Raw genomic sequence first — 17647 nt, 5'->3', positions numbered from 1 at the left:
AGTAATTGTGTATTGCAGTAAAAAGTGATCTCTCCTGGTTCTTGTGTATTCGTCAACATGTTTAGTACAATACTGTAAACTTTGAATAACATGATAGCCGCGTGAAGTGCCACTAGTGATGCTGGAAGTGCTCCCCAGAAGCAGAGAGAAGTCATGACATACCAAGAAAAGTTGAATTGCTTGATATGGACCCTAGATTGAACTCTGCAGCTGTGGGTGTCCACCATTTCAAGATAAATGAATTCAGCATAAGGAACATTGTTAAAAAGGGGAAAAAGAATTTGTGAAACCATTACTGCATCTATGTCAACAGGTGTGAAAACCTTGCACTTTTTGTGAAATACCTTTTTGTTTCATATTGAAAATGCAACTTTTATATGGATGCACGATTGCTGTAAGAAAGACATACCTATGGACTCTAATATGATTTGAGAAAAAGCAAATTATTATATACCTTAAAACAAATGAAGCTGAAAAATCTAAAGCTGGAGAATTTAATGCCAGCAAAGGATAATTTGATAATTTTAGAAAGAGGTTTGGTTTTAAAAATGTCCAGATAACAGGAGAAACAACTTCTGCCAACCAAGAAGCAGCAGACAAGTTCCCAGAAGCCATTAAGAAAATCAAGGAGGAAAAAGCATATTTGCCTGTAGAGGTTTTTAATGCAGACAAAAGTGCCCTATTCTGGAGGAAAAAAAAAAAAAAAGCCACAAAGGACATTTATTAGTAAGGAAGTAAAAAGGGCACCAGCATTTAAGACCAGAAGTGATAGGCTAGCCCTACTGTTTTGTGCAAATACAGTTGGGTTTATGAGCAGAACTGCCCTTATTTATAAAGCTATTAATCTCTGAACCTTGAAGGAAAAAAATAAACACCAGCTGCAAGTCTTTTTGATTGTACAACAAGAAGGTCTGGACAATGAGAACACTTTTTCTGAATTGTTTCCATTGATGTTTTGTTTCTGAAGTCAGGAACTACCTTTCCAGTAAGGGAATTCCTTTTAAAGTTATTTTGATATTGAACAATGCCCTTGGTCACCCAGAACTCCATCAGTTCAACACCAGTGGTGTCAAAATGTTCTACGTGCTCCCAAATACAACATCTCTAAGTCAGCCTCTAGATTGGAGGTCATAAGTGTCTTAAAGGCTCATTACATATGGTATTCCATGAAAAAAATTGTCAACACTAGGGAAGAGGACCCCAATAGAACATCATGAAAGTCTGAAGGATTACACATTTGAAGATGCCATTGTCCTTATAGAAAGAACCATGAAGCTCCAAACAGTAAATTCCTTCTGGAGAAAACTGTCCAGACATTGTGTAGGACCTCATAAGATCTACAACACAGCCAATCAAGGAAATCATGAGAGAGATTTTGGATATGGCACAAAAAATGGGGTGTGAAGTGTTTGAAGATATGGATCTTGGAGAAATTTAAAAGCTAATAGCCACCACACCAGCAAAATTAACAGAAAATGACTTGATGGAGATGAGTCCTTTCGAATGAGTGCCAGACGGTGAGGGGAATAAAAAGCAAAGAAGAAGCCATGCCAGAGAACAAACTGACATTAGACAATCTGGCAGAAGTGTTCAGATTATTCAAAAGTGCTTTGACTTTTTTTACAACATGGATCTTTCTATGATATGGGCACTAACACTAAAGTAAATGATGGAAGAGGGCTGGTACCATATAGAAACAATTTTAGAGAAATGAAAAAGCAAAAAAAGTCAGACAGAAATTATGATATATTTATTTAAAATTACACCAAGTGTGCCTACCTCTCCTGTCTCCCCTTCCACTTCCTCCACCTCTTCTGCCTCTGCCACCACTGAGACTCCAAGACCAATTCCTCCTTCCTCCTCTTCTTCAGTCTATTCAACATGAAGAGGATGAGGATGAAGACCTTTATGATGATCCATTCTACTTATTGAAGAGTAAGTAATTATTATGCTGTACAGTTAATAAACTTATTTGTTGTGTATGTGTGTGCCTTTGTATGAAAATCTAGTAACTGTACCACAAGACATGTGGTGTCGTGTATGAGACATTTTTGTGTCATCATCATCATTGCCTAAGTATTCATTGTGTGTAAGGTACATATGGAAGTGGATAGGGTATCCTTACATGAGCTTAAAGTGAGCGATTTTTAAGATAAAATTAATATTTTGGGTTTTTTTTTCTGTCTTATAACTTTGCTTTCAAAGTTTTACATTACCATAGAGTATGTCTCTCCTAAGTGGAGAAACTGCATATCAGCCTACAATCAAAGGTGTTTTTTAAAAAAGTAACAATGTTCCCAATACTGTATTATGAATATAACTACTACTGTATGTCACAAAAATTTTTATAATAGATCAAATAAATAATCTAACCTTACACCTAAAAGAACTAGGAAAAGAACAAAGTCCAAGATGAGTAGAAGGAAGGAAATAATAACCATAAGAGCAGAGATAAATGACATAAAGACTAAAAAAAAATGAAAACAATCAGTGAAATCAAGAGCTAGATCTTTGAAAAGGTAAACAAAATTGATAAACTCTTAGCCAGATGCATCAAGAAAAAAAAAGTACTTAAATAAAATCAGGAACAAGAGAGAAATAACAACTGACACCACAGAAATACAAAGGATTATGAGACTGATACAAAAAGTTATATACCACCAAGTTGGACAAGCTAGAACAAATGGACAAATTCCTAGAAACTGAATTGGAAACAAATAGGCAATCTGAACAGACCAATTACTAGAAATGAAATTGAATTAGTAATCCAAAGCTACCAAAAAACGAAAATCCATGACCAGATGGATTCACACGTTCTACTAAAAATTTAAAGAAGAGTCAATACCTATTCTCCTCAAACTATTAAAAAAATAGAAGAGAAGGAAACGTTTCTAAGAAAGAAAATAGATTGTACAAGGCCTGTTCAAATATCCCAATTGAATATGGTTTGCTAATATTTTGTTGAAGATTTTTGTATCTATGTTCATCAGGGATACTGGCTTGCAGTTTTCTTTTTTGTGGTATCTTTTTCTGATTTTGGTATCTGGGTAAAAAAGGCCTTGTAGAATGTATTTATTCCTGACCTTATTCATTCCATAACTGGAAGCCTGTATCTCCAACTCACCATCACAATCATTCACAATGATGAAGTGGGATTTATTCGGAGCATGCAAGGATGGTTCAATATTCACAAATCAATCAATGTAATACACCGTATCAACAAAACAAGGATGAAAATCATACAGTCATCTCAACAGATGCAGAAAAAGCTTTTGACTAAACATCCATTCATGATAAAAACTCTCAACAAAGTGGGTTTGGAAGGAACATACCTCAACACAATAAAGGCCATATATGAAAAACCCACAGCTAACATCATACTCAATGGTGAAAAACTGAGAGCTTTTCCCTTGAGATCAGGAACAAGACAAAGATGACCACTCTAACCACTTCTATTCACCATAGTACTGGATGTCCTAGCTACAGCAATCAGACAAGAAAAAGAAAAAAGAGGCATCCATATTGGTAAAGAAGGAATTAAACTGTCCCTCTTGTGGGTGATGTTATACTATACACAGAAAATCCTAAAGACTCCACCAAAACACTACTAGAAATAATAAATTAGTTCAGTAAAATTGCAGGACACAAAATTAATACCCAGAAATCAGTAGAATTTGTATACATCAATAATTAAGCAACAAAAAGAGAAATTAAGAAAACAATTCCATTTACAATTTCACTAAAAGGATAAAATACCTGAGAACACACTTAAAGTGAAGAAAGACCTCTACTCTGAAAAATTTAAAACATCAATGAAAAATTGAAGATGACACAAACAAATGGAAAGATACTCCATGCTTATGGATCAAAAGAATTAATATTGTTAATATTCCCATACTACACAAAGCAATTTACAGATTCAAAGCAATCCTTATCAAAACACCAACAGCATGTTTTACAAAACTAGAACAAGTAATACTAAAATTGTATGCAACAACAAAAGACCCTAAATAGTCAAATCAATCTTGATAAAGAAAGACAAAGCTAGAGGTATCACAATTCTGTATTTCAAGATATACTAGAAAACTGTAGTAATCAAAACAGTATGGTACTGGTATAAAAATAAACCCATAGCTCAATGGTTCAGAATAGAGTCTAGAAGTAAACCGATGATTATATGGTCAATTAATGTAAGACAAAGAAGGTAAGAATATATAATAAGGAAGAGAGAGTCTCTTCAATAAATGGTGCTGGGAAAATTGAAAAGCTACATGTAAAAGAATGAAACTGAACCACTTTCTAATATATATATAAATAAATTTAAAATGGATTAAAGACCTAAATGTGAGACCTAAAATCATAAAAATCCCCAAAGAGAACACAGGCAGTAATTTCTCTAACATTGGCTATAGCAACATTTTTCTAGAAGGCAAGTAAACAAAATAATAATAATAAAAAAAAAAAACTATTGGGACCATATTGAAATGAAAAGTTTTGAACAGTAAAGGAAACCATCAACAAAACAAAAAGGCAACCTACTGAATGAGATGATATTTGTAAACGATATATCTGATATGGGGTTAATATCCCAAATATATAAAGAACTTATACAATTCAAAATTGGAAAAACAACCCAAATAAAAAAATGGGCGGAGGACCTGAGCAGACATTTTCCCAAAGAAGTCATACAGATGGCCAATAGACACATGAAAAAATGCTCAGCATCACTAATCATCATGGAAATGCATCACCTTATACCTAAAATAAAATTTAAAAAAAGACAAGAAATAACAAGTGTTGGTGAAGATGTAGAGAAAAAGGAAGTCTCATACACCATTGGGAATGTAAATTAGTATAGTCACTATGGAAAACAGTATGGAGATTCCTTAACAAGTTAAAAATAGAAATACCATATGATCCAATCATTCCACTACTGGGTATTTACCCAAAGAAAACAAAACCACTAATTTAAGAAGATATATTCACCCCTATGTGTATTGCAGCATTATTTATAATAGCCAAGGTATGGAAGCAGCCTAAGTGTCTATCAATAGACAAATGGATAAGGAAGACCTGGTATACACAGACACACACACACACACACACACAGGAACACACAGGAATATTATACAGGCATAGAAAATGATGAGGGTGAGATTTTTTTGACAGCATAGGTGGACCCAAATAGCATGATGCTAAGTGAAATAAGTCAGACTGAGAAACATAAATATCATATGATTTCAGTCACATGTGGAATCTAAAAAAAATGAATGAATAAATAAAAAGCAGAATCAGACCTATAAATACAGAGGTAACACTGATGGCTGCCAAAGGGGGAGTGTGGGATGAGCAAAATGGGTGAAGGAGAGTGGGAGATAGAGGTTTCTGGTAATGGAAAGAATAAATCACAGGAATAAGAGGCACAGCATAAAGAATGTAGTTAATGATATTGTAATAGCATTGTATGGTGACAGAGGGTAGCTACACTTGTGGTGAGTATAGCATCGTATATAAATTTGTGGAATCACAACATAGTACCCTTGAAACTAATGTAATATTGTGTGTCAACTACATTCAGTAAAACAAAACAAAACAAAACAAAACAAGACAAAACAAAACTTTAACAATTACAACCATTCATTAGTATATAGGCTAGGCTACCATAAAGCAATTATATTCCTGTTTTTTTTTTTTTTTTAATTCTTGTTTCTTTATTATCAGTGCATGAATTGTTATACCTGTAAATAAATATAAATTTCTTTTTCACATTATCTTTTCATTTTTATGTTAATAATATGTCTATCATCTACAGTGTTTATATCATAGAAGACAATACTGATGCAGGTACTGACAGATGATTCATCTTGTAAATAGATGACATAAACTTACAGTATTGATAAATACAGTACAGCTCTGTAAATGTAATTCCTCTTCCTTATGATTTTCTTAATAATACTTTTTTCTCTAGCTTACTTTATTACAATAATACAGTACATAATACATATAACATACAGTATATGTGTTAATTGTTTTATGTTATCAATAAGGCTTCTGGTCTACAGTAGGCTATTAGTAGTTAAGTTTTGGGGGAGTCAAAAGTTATACTGGATTTTCAACTGTGCAGGGGTTGGTGGTCCTAACCCTCATTTTGTTCAAATGTCAACTGTATTTCAATTTAAAAAATATTTTAAAATGATGGTATATGGAAGAGTCACACATTGTACATGGGTACTTTTTTTCACTTAAGGATGATTATGTAAATTTCCTGTAGACAAAGGTAAGGATAGCCAAGAATCTCTGCACAAATAGAAGAAAATGCTATTGATGCACAATGTATCTCAGAATATCTATGGCTTACCCGAGGTAATCTGTGTGAAATCTTTTCACACTGAAAAATCATTAGTGTATTCCTTAAAATCAATTTGAGCTTGAAAATTTCAAAACAAACTCTGAAATACAATATTATCATTTTTAAGAGAAATTAATCATGTAACATTTCAATCTTGTAGAGAAGTATATGAAATAATATAGTACCATTCACCTAAATTTATCAGTTATCAATATTTCATGGTAGTTTTTGCAAGGGTATTTTTGTTCAGAAATAAATATGGAGGGGTGCCTGGGTGGCTCAGTTGGTTTGGCATCTGCCTTAGGCTCAGGTCATGATCCTAGGGTCCTGGGATGGAGCCGCATGTCAGGCTCCCTGCTCAGTGGGGAGCCTGCTTCTCCCTCTGCCCCTTCCCCTGTTTGTGCTCTCTGTCTCTCACATTCTCACATAAATAAATAAATAAAATCTTAAATAAAAAAGAAAAAAAAGTATGGAAAGTACTAAAAGCTCATACCACAATCCTCCCCTTTCTTTCTATATCCAGTGTGTGTGTGGGGGGGAATCACTTTTCTAAATTTGGCATTTATCTTCCTTTTGCTAAATCAACATTTATTTTGGTAGATGTTCATTTTGATTTATGTAGCTCTCATTATTTCTGTTGTATGAATACATCATATTAATATCTTCTTAATAATGGGCAATAAGCTTGTTTTCACTTCTTTAGTGCTATATGTAACATTTACAACTTTAAAAATAGTGATATTGTAATAGCATTAGATAGTGACATTTTAGCCACCCTTGTGGTGACTGAAGCATAATGCATAAAGAAGTTGAATCATTATGTTGTATATCTGCAACTAATGTAACTGTGTGTGTCAATTATACTCAAACAAAAAGAATCAGAGAAAGACAAATATAATATGATTTCACTCATATATGGAATTTAAGAAACAAAACATATAGGGGAAGGGGAAAAAAGAGAGGGAAATAAATCATAAGAGACTTAATGATAGAGAATAAACTGAGGGTTTATGGAGGGTGGTGGAGTGTGGGCTGAATGCATGATGAATATTAAGGAAGGTCTCTTGTGATGAGCACTGGGTGTTATATGTTATAAATGAGGAATCACTAAATTCTACACCTGAAAACAATTTTACCGTGTATGTAAACTAATTAGAATTTAAATTAAAACTTGAAATTAAAAAAAATTTAAATTAAAATACAAAATTAAATTAAAAATTAAAAAAAAATTAAAACTTTAAAAGTCATCCAGCACCTTAAAATTAAAATGATTGGTTACATAAACACTGGGAAATGGAGGGAAACTCTGGCTTTTTTTTTTAGCATGTGAAACACAATAGAATAATATATATAAAATTATCACCTGATTTCTAGTTATCAGAAATCAGAATGCTCTGATAAGAAAATTTATTCTTCTATGTTTCTGATCATTATAATCATTCTGATCATTCTGATCATTTTAAATTATATGCCCTTATGATAATGGATTTGAAGTGATACACTAGTAAAGAGATATCTACCATTTAGTTCTTGCTTATTTTATATTTATCTGGTCTATGTTGGATATATTTTACTCTTTATCATCATTCACAATGTCACACTTTAAGGTAATTGCCCAGTATACTTGCAATGAGCATAGAATAAAGTATGGGCTTGTCAAAATTCTATGTTGTATTTCTGAAATTAATGTAACATTGTGTATCTACTATATTTCAATTAAACAAACATAATTTCCCAAAACAATGAAAAGTTTTTATTACCTACAGAAAGTAGCAATGTTTTAAATATTATTAAGAGTTAGGTTTCCCTTAGATAAAATATAATAGTATTATATAGTATAAAGGGAGTGAAAAAATATAAATTATTTTTCTTAGTTTTCTTTTTATTGTTTTTGTCACAATGTCCATTTTAGGTTGTTTCTAGTAAAATCTTGCTTTTATTCAAGAGACAATATCTGGAGATAATTCCTTTGACATACCACATATTTGTTTTCTTATTAAAAATAGAAGAAAGCATATTTTACTTAAAAATCCCACTTAAAAATTAAAAAAAGGATTTTCAACTGAGTCTAAGACTTTTGCATTTAACATTGTTTTATTTAAAGACCTGCTATAATTCTGAAAGAACTATAAAAGTCTGTTCAAAAACATTATAATGTAAAATGGACAGAGAAGGACAATGAGATATTTAATTTACCATGGCACAGCCATTGCTGTGAAGAATGGATAATATATTTCAATGGTAATTTATGGGGAAATGACACAGGTGAATAGCAGAGACAATAAATCTGTTTTTTACCACAGGACTTGTCCTAGGCATTCCTCTTACTAATAAATAAAATAATTTTAGGCCATATGGAGCCGACTTGAAACCCTCTGGTTTGTGGCAATATACAATCAGTTATGATTTAAACAATATAGCCCATTTCCAAAAAAAATTTCTTTATAACAACAAAGAGATAAATCCTTAGGTGAGTATTTAGACCATTACTCATTAAAAAGGTTCAGTTTTGTCTTTATTGATTCTCATTATTGGAAGTCATGTATTTGATTTTCTCTTCCACCTTGTAAAGGCAACATTATATATGGTATATATAACACAAAAAAGTGAAAATAAGCTTACTGCCCGTTATTAGGAAGATATTAATATGTTATGATGCATTCATACAACAGAAATAATGAGAGCTACATAAATCAAAATGAACAACCACCATGTGTTTCCCTGCCCACATATATCTGCTCATTTATTTGTCCAGCTTCAACTTTGCCATGTATTATAAAATAAAACAAACAAATGACATACAATCTATTTTTCAGTGAAGTTTAATTCCTCAGTTTTAGAAATAGAGAATTCAGGAGTTGGAAGAAGGAACTGTTTTTGAGCTGTTTCACATACATGTGCACGCATGCGCATACACACACACACCCACACACTCCAGTCTCTCTCTCTCCCTTCCTACTCACCTCTTGTTCTCATCTTCTCAGTACCCAAAGATAACAGCTCAGGGCACTGTGAATCTGGAAATGCACTCTGTAGCTAATGCGTACTTACTTGCAGTACACATTATTGCAAAATGTGGAGTGAGCACTTTGAACTCATGTCTCCTGAGAAACAGTGATTCTAACTCTATACTCAATATCCTCTTTTATTACATTTATAACATCATTTACAAGAGCTTTGTAGTTTTATGTCATTTGTAAGTTTCCTTTTCCTAAAACTAAGATAAGCAATATTATTTTAACTGTAAAAAGTACTTATGTATATAATGCTGCTATTATATTTGTCTCTTTCAAAGTCAAGCTCTGATACAGGTACGTGGACCTAATAACATGACCAAGAGATAACTTTGTTCTGACGAATCATATAATCTAGTAAGAGAAGCAGTTTTTAAAACAAAATTATGATTTCAGGTGGCAAAAGTGCCACTTAGAAGAGTAAAGTATATTGGAGGTCATTTCCACTTCTTTGACAATTAACTACTGATAAAATTGGTATCTTACATATATATATGTGTGTGTATATATATATATATGTATATATGTATATATAAATCAATATCAGATCATATATCAGAAATTATATATGTATCTTCTGATATATTTGTATAAATTAGTACTAATATTTGTCTTAGTGAGTTTAAAGAATTAGTGAATATGTGAACAATTGGCTTTCAATGTGTAATTCATACTCTCAGAAATCTTCAGAAACACAGTCCGTTTTTATGTGCAAATAAAACATTTTAGTGAACTATGATTATTCTTTGTATATTCATATTCTTATAACATATACAGATTCCTGAGTTAATTAAGGTTTTACTGAAAAACTTGGAATGGATTATTGAGGGAGCAGGATTATCATGTGGTTATATATAAATCCACACTATAGCAGACAATCTTTTTTCTACCATGTGCAATAGTAATTTGCTTTTGTAAAAGGAAAAATCAGAATTGACTAATCCTGAAGCTTTTTTAAGATAAAAATTCAGAATACAATGACTGCATATAACTTAGAATGAATATATGCATATATATGCATATATGCATACATTTCCATTTATTAAACAGTTTTCTACATATCTCTTATTGAAATTCTGTTTTAATGAAATTCCACAAAGCTTTTTCTTAGTTGAGTTGTACACTGGATTTCAATCTTATCTGCAATTATTACAGCTTATTTTCCTTTTTAAGACTTCAATGCAATTTTATTAGGCATTTATGATTCTGTGTTTTTATTTTGAAATAGTTCTTTAATGCTCTCACCTACTAAAATTTTAAGATATATTTTCTACTGAGTATCTTTCAATGAATTAAGGCTACTCTTTCTACATGAACTCTTGTTTGAAATATGGACTCACCAAAAAGACTGCTCATATTTAGCAATAGAAGTAAAGACAAATGAAAATTATATATGCATGGAAAATGAGGAAAAGATGTATTATATCACCAACATATATATTTCCATGCCTTCTCAAATAAGGAGTAGTAAATAGACTAGAAATAGGGGTGATATAGAAATCTCAGTCACTCAATTGACTTTATTTTTTAGTGATACAAATTTTAAATTATTCAAGCTGAAGTTATTAAATATTCATAGTGCTTCATATTATAAAGTTATTGATTAATGTCTTTAGTAAAGAACACTATTATCTCTGATTACATCAAGGTCATCCTAAGGAAGAGGACCAAGGCACAAAGTTTTATATATGGAAATATGAGAAGCTAATACATAATTCATATTTAACAGATAACATAAAGGTTAACCCCTTGGAGAATTTGAAGATAATACTCATGTTCTTCTGACAATTCTTTATACTGGCAATTTGGAAAATGCCAGTGTTTTATTACTACCTATTCTTGTACTATGACATGAATTAATGCATACCTGCCTCACTATTCCTATGGGCAAAAAAAGAATTTGAATTATGTACAAGAGAGAGATTTTACAAAACGAAACGAGCCAAAATACTTCTCCTCTGTATACCCATTAAAAATACTCTGAGAGTAGTCCCTTTCACTTTTAGAGAAAATTGGTACTTCATTTTCACATTCTACCAGATATCTGTTAAACTTTTTATGCCCAGTGAAAGAATGAAGATGTTTGGATCAATTCAGATTTTGGAACCATATACATACTGAAATATTTCAACTTTAACTTGGTCTAGGCATGTACTGTCAATTTAAAAAAAAATCAGAAAACTTAAATCCAGTAAGTTTAAATACTTGTTTAAGGTTTCTACTGTGCATATATTGCTGTTTTATGAAAAATGTTAAACTCTGTGTCATGATTTTTCTCATATATACACATGAAAACAATGTGAACTGTAAGATTAGGTAGGGGAATGAGATAACGCAAGTAAAAGCATTTGGCACATTTTTTTTTTTTTCACTGTATAAATAGTAGCTCCTCTTTTTGTGGAGGAAATAAATCCAGAATCTTGGCCTCCAGAATTCCTTTCTCTTTCTACTCCACTGCCCTATCACATTTAAGTCAATTAATCTGTCAGTGACATTGGATTGTGGATAACTGTCACCCAAACCCACCTGTTTCTTGTTTATCCATGGTACCGTCTTGGTTAAATGGTAACCATTGGATAAACAATGGAAGAGAGCTCCAGTTATAGAATAAGGGTTATTTTTTTTTTCCTTTGGGAACATTTTCATTGACATTCCTGTATGATTTTAAATTATGAATTAATTTCAAATATGGCATGAATGGAATTGCTCTATCCAATAACCATGGAATCCCTTTTTTCTCACATCTCAGAACCTATCCTTCATCCCATCCCATTGATAGTATCTTGAAAATACAATGACATTCTGGCCACTTTTTGCTACTTCCACAATCATCTGGCTCATTATATTTTATTTCATTTTATTTTTAATTTTTTTAGAGAGAGGGGGAGGGGCAGAGGGAGAGGGAGAGAAAGAATCCTAAGCAGTCTGCACACTCAGTGTGGAGCCTCTTATGGGGCTTGATCTCACGACCCTGAGATTATGACCTGAGCTGAAATCAAGAGTTGGACACTTAAAAGATTGAGCCACTCAGGCACCCCGATCATTTGGCTTATTATAGTAGCCTGCAAACAGATGATACTGCACCAGGCATCCTTCAGTATATTCTCAAAACAGCAACTTGTATAATTACTTTAAAACATAAATCAGATTATGACCCTCTTCTGCATAAAATATTTTGATGATTTTCATTTCACTCATTGCAAGAGCCAGAACTTATACAGATGTTTTATAGGTCCTGTCATATACTCTCTGATTTCTGTATGAACTTTTCTCCTTCTCCTGGGTCATTTCCTCATTTCAGTTTCAGGTGCAATTGTTTCTTTGTTATTATTGAACACGGCAGTAGATATGATTTGTTCCATATGTTCTTCATGTCTTTGGTCAGATGCTATCTTTCCTTTGAGGCTTTCCATGGCCATTTTATTAAAATGTTCAAACTCTCTGTGCTCCATAGACAGTTGCAATGCTTAATTTTTTACCATAGCACTTTCTACCATCTAATACACTGTATATTTTACATTCTTACTTATTATATTGTATCCTCACTAGAATATTAGTTACAGGATTGAGGTTTCCATAGACTCTTTCAGTGTTGTATTCCAAAGGCCTAGAGCATTACCTGGTAATAAGCAGTTGTTTAAGGAATGAATTTGGAATGGGTACATTCACAGTTTAGAGATATAGTATACTAGCTAAAAAAGTCATGAACTTTAGAGTCCTATACTAGGACTCCCATCTTCACCATTTACAATTATGCCACCCTAAACAAATTGTTTGCACTCTCCACTTCGTAGTTTTCACATAACTAATTTGTAGGAAGTGTTGTCTGCCTTAGAGTACCACCAAAAGTAATATTGAGGTAATGTATAAATATAGTTAGCATATGGTTGGACAGTGAATAAATGATTTTTAGTAAATGTTTAAATATTATAGATTTTTTGCTAGAAATAGTGATGATGGGATAGGAATTCAGATTGCAAAATATTCCAGGAATAAATGAAGTCTGGATCATGTTCTTACAATACTCTGTAACCCAGGGAGTAAAATCGATGTGTGGTATAGAGCTCCTCCTTCCGCTTAATCTTCCTTCTGAGAACCAATAGCATTTAGTAACTAATGTTTCTTAACCAACGGATTTAAATTTATCATAAAATTGTTCTCCATGCTTGAGCCTCTGAAATGAGTTCTTACCACGTGTTTTCACTTCTGCCATTACCTTTCCAATGTATTATGATCTGAAGCCAGAAAATTTGGTTAAAATAAAACATAAAAAAATATGTCTCATTCTAGGATGTTCCACTAATGCCCTGCTACAGAGGATATTCTCAATAAACCTGTGAATAAATGACTTATTCACATGTACTGTCTCTGTGTTTTTAGATAATCTCACATCATAATGCATAATGAACTACTTAGGATCTTCCAATTAGGGATTATTTTCTTTATACTGTTTATAAGGAGAGATCCAACAACTTATATATGTGGTTCCACTTCCAGGAGATGATTTTCTTGAAACTAAACTACAGGGTATACTTATCTAAGAGAGTAAAACACTTTTCTTGATTTCTGCCATACATTTGTACTTCATCATTTCTATTTTGTCTAAAAAGTCTCCCCTTTCTAAACAAACAAGCAAAGGAATGAACAAACAATAAACAGATTAAAAGGCTTATTTACTTTTAAAGCACCAAGACAAAACAGTCTAGGAATCACCGAAAGACTTCAGAGGAATGTCCCAAACATCTGTGCTAAAGCTTAATACCTAACAGCCTTTATTCCTACTGTATTCTGATATCAGAGAAACATAGGTTCTAGGCCCAAGGTTAGTTATTTATTTTGTTATTTTCTATTCATAGAAATGTCATAAAAAAAAACAACAACAGCAACAACAACAACAAACCCTCATGTATTAACCACTCAGCTAAAAATAAAACTGTATTAATTCGCTTGAAGACCCCATGGGAACTTTTATCAAATTCCCTTCTCTACACATAGAGGAAACAATGACTCTAAATTTGGTAAGTAACATATTGCTGCAATTATTTATAAATTTACCATATGTTCAAGTATCCATACACACAAATGAACAATAAGTATGTTTTTAAAAGTTAAAAATGTATATGTCCATCTACATCTTGCTTTGTTTTGTTCCATGTTACCCTAATGAGATTCATCCATGCTGACACAAACCTTATCCATTATTTTAAATTCTGTTTAATATTGCATTTACATGAAAATATCACGATACAGTTATTCATTGTTTTTGTCATTGTATTGTCATTTAGCTTTGTTTTTTTTTTCCTATTGCAAAAAATAACTGCTATGAGTGTGTGTATATATGTATATACACACACATATATATACATACATATACGCTTCAGAACTTCTTTATTACCATGATCATTTTGGGCAGCTATAAAAAAGTACCATAGACTGAGAGGCTTATAAATAAACAACAGAATTTTATTTCTCACAGTTCTAGAGGCTAGAAGTCTGAGATCAGGGTGCCAAAATGGTTAAGTGTCCTCTTCCAGGTTACAAGCTGTCAATTTCTTACATACACATGTGGCTGGGCACAGAAAGATCTCTCTGGAGTCTCTTTTATAAGGGTACTGGTCCCATTCCTAATCTCATTATCCCTCCCAAAGCCCTATCTCCTAACACCATCATCTTCGGAATTAAAATTTCAACATACGAATTTTGAGAGGGCATAAACATTCATTCCATTGCAGGTATATCCTAAGGACTATAATTTCAACATCACTGGATGTAGTGGATGTCTCTTATACTACGGCAGATCCTCTCAGCTTCAACCTCTTGTTCCAATCCTGGTCTTCCTTATTTACCACTTTCATGTCGACTTTGTTCAGCTTCGTAACAATGCAACCGATAGTATCTGTCCCAGGACCTGGGAAGACTTCAGTTTCTGCATTAGAACTTCTCAAACAATGCTGAAGGGATTTCCGGAAAATTTTTGTTTGGTACTTACATATGCATCATTCAGACATATAGGTGAGTTAACACCCATGGGGCAATGCTTGAATAATGGAACCCCTAGAGCCAATGGATAAATATTTCCCTCTTTGTTTCATTTCACTGAATGATCCTGGAGTATCCAGTTACCTAACTTGATAGTATGCTCTAGATTTGACTCTGTCTTTCCTGGTACATTCATCCTGTTTCTCATTCCTTCTCCACAATCACATTCCCAAACAAATCACTCACACAGTCTGTGCTCTGGGTGGAATGGTAGGGGTGATCTGAGGATGAAATGGCATATGTATATTTTTTCTCTAAATTAATTGTACTGATTTACATTCTAACCAGCAGTATATAAAATCCTCCCCTACAGCTGAGATGTGGGCACATGACCCTCACATTTATATGTCTAGTGGATATCTCTTCTCTGAACATCAGCTCATTTGCAACTGCCTTGAATGTCAAATAGGCATCTTGAACTTAACAAGTAAATTAGAATTCTTGATCTGTATTTTCTTAATTCTCCTTCCATTCCAGTGATTTTCCACTTTGGAATTTATGCCATCATTAACCCATTTTCTGAGCCTCCAAACACGGAGTCATCATCAGCTCTTTTATATGCACCACTCCAATCAATTAGAAAATCTATTCCATTTCACCTTTAAACAGATTGCAAATCTGTCATCTCATATGTGAACTACTAAAATACCTTCCTAATGCATCTGTCTGCTGCCATTATCCTTCCTTCAATCTCTTCTCCAGAAAACAACCAGAGTCATCTTTTACAGTATAGTTCAGATCATGGTAGTCTCCTTTCTACCAGATACTTCTGTCACACTTTTATAAAAGCCAAAGATCTAATCTGGCTCCTGGCTACTTCACCAACCTGTCTCTTACCAACTTCTGCCTTGATTACTCTGCCCTATATCACCATCTTGCTTTCCCTGCCACAGGGCCTTTAGACTTAGTGCTCCATTTGTGAGAAACACTGCTATAAGACATTTCTTCTTTATAGTGACCTCCTCATCAACCAATCGACATTTTAGTGTCATTGCAACATGATTTCGCTGTGCAACAATTATCACTAACCTGTACACATTTAACTCATTTTTCTCATTCTTATCATCTAACTAAACCTTCAGGTAGAATCAAGGTGCTTTGTTTATACTGGTTAGAGTGTAGGCCCAGGTCTAGCATAAGATCAGGAACATACATGATATCCAATTAGTGGCTATTTGAAGATTGAGTGAAAAAAAACTATAACCTTGTGATCCATTCTTGTTATGACAATGTGTGTTCATTATCAATGAAATTATAGGTGGTAGGAAATTTGCATTAAAATGAATTAAACATTGATAAATAGTATAAGACACTGTTGCTTGTACTATTAAATATTAAATTTAAGTATTTGGATAATACATTTAAAATATACAATTACTGTATGCAATAAAATGAATTCTAGGGGCTCCTGGGTGGCTCAGATAGTTAAGCATCAGACTCTTGTTTTCAGCTCGGGTCATGATCTCAGGATCCTGAGATGGAACCACACATGAAGTTCTGCACTCAACAGGGAGTCTGCTTAAGATTCTCTCTCTCCCTTTTCCTCTGCCCCTCTCCCCCGCTCTCTCTCTGTCTCTAAAATAAATAAATCTTTAAAAAAATAAAGTGAATTCTATGGAAAAATATATGTATATTTAAATTTAGGTAAATGCTTCAATATTTCACTATTAGTAAAAATGGGCATTTATTTATTTTATCCCTCTTTATTACCATTTTCTTTTCATTTTACATTTATGAATCTTTTGATATCTTTTTAAGCAAAAGAGTTTTCCTCATTTATTCAGTTTATATTTGAATCACATTTGAGTCATTCCAAATGGTGAAAATATATATCTCACAGTGCAGCCAATAAGTATTCAATGCAGTTTTTTTGAAGAACACATGGAGTAATTATAAAAACAGAACTGTATTGAGCAAGTATCACCATATTTTATCAGTTTGGTAAACATTAAAATGTCTGACAATACCAGATACTGGTGATGTGGAATATGATTCATGTGAATCAATACAACCACTTTATTAAACAGTCAATACTAAAGATGTGCAAGCTCTTCAAGTGAGCAATTTTACTCCTAGGTATACATCTGCCAGAATGCATGTATAATAATATCCATAATAGAACTGGTGATAATGACAAAATTTTCAGGAAAAATTGCTATCAAGATTAAAATTGATAACTGAAGACTGTTCACACAATGGGATAATATACATCCACAAAGAATGTAAAAAATATAAAGTACAATAG

The sequence above is a fragment of the Mirounga leonina genome, unplaced genomic scaffold (assembly GCF_011800145.1).
Source record: "Mirounga leonina isolate KUSES-001 unplaced genomic scaffold, KU_Mleo_1.0 Mir_95, whole genome shotgun sequence".
NCBI lineage: Eukaryota > Metazoa > Chordata > Mammalia > Carnivora > Phocidae > Mirounga > Mirounga leonina.
This window is presented reverse-complemented; position numbering follows the sequence as displayed.